Raw genomic sequence first — 6,308 nt, 5'->3', positions numbered from 1 at the left:
GCCAGAGTATCTGGCGACATTTCATCTATTGTTTATGCGCGGTCACGCCTCCGTTGTGCTAACTCGCGAGGTTCCCGCGAGGTTCTTGCGAGGGAAAACAAAATGGCTGAAACCCCTTGCGGAAAAAACTTTCTTCAGCACCTTTCTACGAAAAAGTCGGTGTTGCCGATCCGTCAGCGATCACTTCACCTGTTATATTAACGCTGTATGTAAATGGCTATCACAAAAAGGTATAAAAACGACTCCTAGACACTTGCTTTTCCCTTCTTCTTGGGTGAAAGCCTGTTATGTTGACACATAAGGGGGTAGAGTGGACTAGTTTGAAATAAAGGGAAAGTAATTGAAATATGTCTTGTGGAACTTTCATGTCCAGCTTTTCATAATAAACTTAGCTCTACTAATTTTCATATGGTTAATTTATGTAATGACAGTGTTATGATGATTAACATTTGAGAGGGTGGTTATCTGGTGACTGACACTCAGTTAAACTTTACCTTTAGAGAATCAGACACACCCTGGATTAAATGTGTCATAAAATGCCCGCACTCTCGAACTTTTTAATCTAAATGTTTTCAATGAACGACCAGGATCTAAAATCAGCACGATACGCACAGAGAAAAAAATTAACGTCAATTTAAGTGACGCTGCAATAGGTAACCTACCCACATGGCCGGATGTTTGAAGAACGACGGATGTACAGGGGTCGTAAATCAAGCGGTTTTCGTTTGATACTGTAACTAATTTTATTAAAAAAATAAGGATGAAATAGATATTCTTTACAAACCCTCACACAATTTCATACACTATGTAAACGCTCTTGACTGCTGAAGAAAATCATCGGGAAAACTGTTAAGCCACGAGTACAGGCTTATCTCGTTTACTCATGCAGCAGGATTCCACGAGAAGGACGCCGACAGCCACGTATTGTTTCACCTCCTTAGCGGATGTCAGCCCACAACAGAGTATCCCAACATGAGGTCAGCTTGCCTTCTTCATCGCCATCAATGATGCCTCCTGGATTGGGAAAATCGGCCTTTACGTTGGATATCTGCCTTCTTTTCAAAGAACGCAACATATAGGCGAAAATAATGGTCTGAACTGATGGAGACTGTTCTGTTTGGAGTCCATATCATGCAATTATTACGCCTTTGATTTCCCCGTGTGATTTTCACCTTCTGCAAGAAATTTAGAAAAATTTTACTTTAGAGAGGTGTGGCTGTGTATAGTTCATGAAATGAATGGGAAATCAACGTGATAAATTTGAGGCATGGATGAACTAAAGCACGCCACGTACGTGATAGGGATTATGAAAGAATGGCAGATTATCTATTGTAAACAACTCTAATTACTCAATGAGACACGCGCCATTATCAAACACATGGAAACATCAAGTTTTGAGAATTTACAAACGATACGGCAAATTTTATGATTTTCAAAACAAGTTTACCTTTTGATCAGGTTCAGGGTTTTTTCATGTTCGGGGTTTCATCAAGGGCAACTGTATCACAACCCCCTGAATACAGTTCCTTATTGACAGACAAGTTGTTGAAAGTGTTGAACTCAATCTGCTAAGGACAGCTGTAATATTCGCATTGAAAGCAGTCTAAACAATGGACAAAAAATTAAGAAAAAATCTGCATGTTACGATCCAGGAAACTACACTGAATATAATTGATTCTAATCAAGGGCTAACGTTTCTCAAGACGACTGTATTTCGCTCCACTGGAATATTGTAATGACCTTTGCTATTGCAGTTAGTCAAAATGAGTTGTGAGTTGTTTTTGATTCGCTAGTACAGATGCTTGCAGGTTGGGAGTCCTCTTCAAGTGTTCAAATGTCCGATGCGGCTAGGAAATATAATCTCGATCTCTAATAAGATGGAATGCCAACCAAAACTGTGCTTCGACATTCTTCCCAAGTTTTGGTTGCGTTCTTTAGCACCAACTCGCGCTTATTTGTGAGGCGAAGTACCGTGAAATAAGTTTCTTGTCAAACAACACAGTTTAGAAAGGATTCAGTCAATTTCACATCTTTTTTTTCTACGCACTCTGCGAATTAATATACGAATTAATCGATTGCGATCTCACCGGCCGTTAAAACTAAACACATGTTTACATTAATGTGTGGACCAACCAAGGCTAATTACTTAAGCTGTACTGAAAAAAGTCAGTTTTGCACGATCCTCAGCGTTAATAACACGACCACTACATTTACAACTATTAAAAAAAAACAACCCCATTACCATTTAAAACCAATACAAATTAAATACTACTGCCACTAGCACAACGATTACGCCATACTCACCGACACAACTGAGCTTTCTTTGCATGTTTTTCGTCCTTAAAGTTTTTCTCTGGCTCATGTAGATGGAAAGATACAACGACTCTATCCTCAAAATGTAGGCCTGTGGTTCAAAAACATATGGCCTGTGGTTCAAAAACATATGGCTTGAACACAGAAAGTCGAAAAAAAAAATAATGAAGCACAAGATTAGCAGTCTTGGTGAATTGATAAGGATTGTTTCCAAGAGATAAGGATGAATTGCTCATTCAAATAAAACCTTGAGAGGCTTTATTTGCGAACGTACAAAGCGATAACTTTTGTTCCCCTTGCCCAGTGCGCTCACCTAAGTAAATTTGAAAGTGCAATTCAGTTTCTAGGCTTAGCACAACTTGGCAATTTCACTATATTTCGTGTACTGTAACGACTGAGAGCACAAAACCTTTGTAATACGAGTTTCATTGGCTTTACATACGTCACGAGCTAGAGAGGAAATTTAACGAATTCCTTAAACAACAATATCGCTGTGATATCCCAAAGGAACATTGATCATCATATGCACCACACCCTCTCATCTGCATACAGCACCACACTCAGGAAATTCTAATCATGCTTTAGCTCAACTTCACGAAGTAAAGAACGGACACACCCAAACCATACTTACTAAGGCAAAGACACTTTCATAGAAAGCATTGTAATCACACAATCTACTTTAACTACACAAGCTACATCAACTTGGTGGGTGCTAACAACATGAAATGCAAAAAACCTTTGATTTCTATCATAGCAAACAAACAGCATCTAAATGAGCACATGTTATTACTAATTGGCATATGAGGTAATTTATATTCAGAATGAACCTCTTTAGGTTAAGAGTTTTATCCTTTATATAAAAGACCTCGAGAGGTTTGAATAGGGCTCTCTTTCATTTCCAAACTCTTGGACTGTGTGACAGTGGGAAACGGTTTTGAAAAGTTGTGTCGTCGGTGTAAAAAATTTCACACATAGCTTTATCTTTAAGAAACCTTTTTGCACCTTAAAAAGTATAATTGAAACTGCTTACAATCCCTCGAGTGATAAACTATCGATTTAAATCCAAAACGAATCAACGGCTGCTTCATAAGCTTTTGTGGCCGCCATATCAATAGCAATGCCTAAGGAGGCTAACCTGGCGACTCCCACAGTTCTGTCAATTAATTAGCGGAAATATTTCTATGAATCACCCACGCATGAATAACATTCTAGAACAAAACCTTGACAGTTCCATTAATTAATCAAACTCCAAACTAGAGCTAAATTACTGAGTTATCAGATCAATTTTTTTTTCATTATTTTTGTTTACCAAGGCGCGCTTAATGCGATGGGAAAACCACGAATTCATGATTTAGGTTGAGAAAAGAAATTACTGGTAACGTAAACCATTCTGCTGAGTCACCAAAACAAACTAGACCTACCTTCTACACCAGCAATGCCATGACATGATCACTTACTGCAGGGATTAACGTAGGCGATCTCATGCAGAGAGCCTAACACAAATTATACCATTTAGTGCACCAAGCTTCACCCTAACCTCAGTTAAACAAACAGCACCGAGCATGATTAAAAACCTGAGGTAAACTGACTTAGTCAGATCAGCTTCGCAATCTAGATCAATCTTCGTTGGCTGTAACAAAGTAAGGGAGGTGTATCAATTACAGTTACTATTAATATAAAAGAGTTAAAAAGATAACAGGAACCACTTAAGTCGACATGCCAGATGCACTATTTACAGGACCCATTGTTACTTCGTCAAAATAGTTTCGCTAACACAATTTAAACCAACCGCAACCAAATAATTGTTGATCAATTCTACCAGACAATAAAAGGAATGAAATTGGCCACGACAAAATTATTTTTGTCTTTGTTGAATAAACTAGACAAGCCAAACAAGCAACAAAAACGCTTTAGCACGAGTTCACACCGCAGAAGATTCCCCCACTTTGCTTGTAGTTTTCAACAGAGGGGCATTCGGATTCTAAACTGTTTACACACAAAGGTAAATCCAGTTTCATTCCTTACTGAAATTGGTTTTAACAAGATTATTCATTTCGACTGGCATCCTAAAATAGTTTAAATGGATTCAAATGTCACAACCACGATCTTGGTTCGACATGTGATAACATGAAAATCCTTCAGTGAGCCATTTACTGTTCGTATTCTTTCCCAATAACACCTCAAACAATAATAAAGGGTTAAGTTCCCAAAAAGATAGAAAGGTTCTGTACCTTTGTACTTGTAATGATATGAATACATTATCACATAAAGTAAGTTGACAGAATTTTTAGAAAAAATAGAAGACTTTAAAAGTATTGTTTCATGCATTTGAACGTAAGAGTTTACTTTAAAATGTATATCCAAAATCTCCGTCATTGTGGCCAAACTGGAACGGATTGGTGAACGGGTTTGGATTGAACACGAATGCGGAAAAATCTCTACTGTTTATCTTGTCTAAGTATCGTGAACACATCAACCGAGCACAATGTAATTAACACGCCATCTAAGCAGTGAACTGACGCCAACACGAAAGACCACTGGAACGACAAATATCAGTAAATTAATGTGTTGATAGTTTTACAAATCAGCTATGGAAACCCTTCTTTATTTACAACTATAAGCTAAAATGCATTCTTTCATTGCCCATCTATATCTGATCTAATTAAAACAATCCATCTGAATGCTATAAAAACATGAAAACATTAAGAACGCATGGCATGATAGGTGTTAGTCTCAAATCGCGATCTACAAGTAGCTGTGGTGCAGATTCTGGAATCACGCACGCATCCCAAGTTAAAAGGTGTACCTTATTAACTAAGAGCTACTAGTTAAACCAACTCTCGGTTTTATCCTAAAGAACTGCTTCACTCCTGTCTTGAAATTGGTCTAACTTAAGTTAAAGCAGGTATTACATAACCAACATTCTCGTGAGTAACAACAGTTGCAGCAAAGAATCAAGCGTTTTTCGTTCTAAGAAAATCCATGTCGGACAAAGAGAAGGTAAAATACAAACAGCAAGATAGGCTTTACAGGATGATCGGAGTAAAAGCCGCAGATTATAACATGATCAGATTACGCAAATATTATGATTTTCTTTCTTTTTTTCTGTTTTTTAAAAAAGTTAAGTATGGTATTCGAATATTGGATTATCAAACTTGCTTAAAAACAGTTAGCTAAACGAAGACCAGACAAGTTGTTATTCCAGCCTCCGCTCTACTCCCACGGTGGAAGCAAAAGGTGTGCCAAGTTTCTCGGAATTCTCGATGAAGATATGCTCAAAGGAATGGGGTTTCTTGTTGAAAACATTGACCATGATTGACCTTTACTTAACTTATGTTCACGTGTATTCAATTCATTTTAACCTGAAGGAAACATCCCAGCAAGTGGGAAGAAAATTTCCTGCGAGCATGTTCTCAGAAATTGATGGGAAGTGCTATGCATACGGATGTCCGTTGGCTTGTTTACCAAAACGCCACACCACAACCATTAATTCATAAATTATGACAACGCTGTGCAAGTCTATCTGTAGTGTTTAAGCTTATTTACACCATTTTGCGCAGAAACGTTCGACACCTTACGCCATCTAGAGCCTAAACTCAACCCTCGACTGACCCGATGCATGAGTTTGGTGTCTCATTACTCAGCAAAATTTATATACAAAAGCCAAGTGGAGAGCAAATACCTTTTCTTTGAAGCGCTTAAGATTGCGTCAGAATTTCTCGTCCGATAGCAATCGAGCAGTCGTCATTATTTTGTTCAACTCCAACATTCCAGAACGTTTAATCAAAAACAACTGCCCATCTAGATGTTATTGTGTCGTTTTAAGAAATATTCAGTTTTCCACGAACAGAGCAGCAGTTAATAGCTTCTGACAACGCCGTAAGGATCAAAGTACAATGTTTGCCAGCACGTTTCCATGGCATGACGTGACGGCCCACACGTTTCCGTCTTACCGATATAAATCACCCAATTTTTTTTCCGGGTTATATAACATA

General features: G+C 38.0%; 1 long non-coding RNA gene across 4 annotated transcripts; it reads right to left on the bottom strand.

Annotated features, from left to right (window-relative positions):
• Positions 1 to 718: 718 nt before the first annotated feature.
• Positions 719 to 6,233, bottom strand: LOC113673018 (uncharacterized). Of its 4 annotated transcripts, XR_016187694.1 has the most exons (6): positions 5,996 to 6,153; positions 4,660 to 4,850; positions 3,735 to 3,943; positions 2,305 to 2,404; positions 1,448 to 1,603; positions 719 to 1,175 (listed from the first exon to the last, which is right to left on the bottom strand). It is a non-coding gene; the product is annotated as an uncharacterized LOC113673018 (long non-coding RNA). The 4 variants fall into 4 exon arrangements; XR_016187691.1 differs by lacking the exons at positions 3,735 to 3,943; positions 4,660 to 4,850 and having other exon boundaries at positions 5,996 to 6,233; XR_016187692.1 differs by lacking the exons at positions 3,735 to 3,943; positions 4,660 to 4,850 and having other exon boundaries at positions 2,305 to 2,426; positions 5,996 to 6,231.
• Between the last annotated feature and the right edge of the window lie 75 nt (positions 6,234 to 6,308).

Source organism: Pocillopora damicornis, chromosome 6 (genome assembly GCF_964200805.1).
Source record: "Pocillopora damicornis chromosome 6, jaPocDami1.2, whole genome shotgun sequence".
Taxonomy (NCBI): Eukaryota; Metazoa; Cnidaria; class Anthozoa; order Scleractinia; family Pocilloporidae; genus Pocillopora; species Pocillopora damicornis.
Note: the sequence above shows the minus strand (reverse complement) of the source record. Positions and strands in the feature narration are given on the sequence as shown.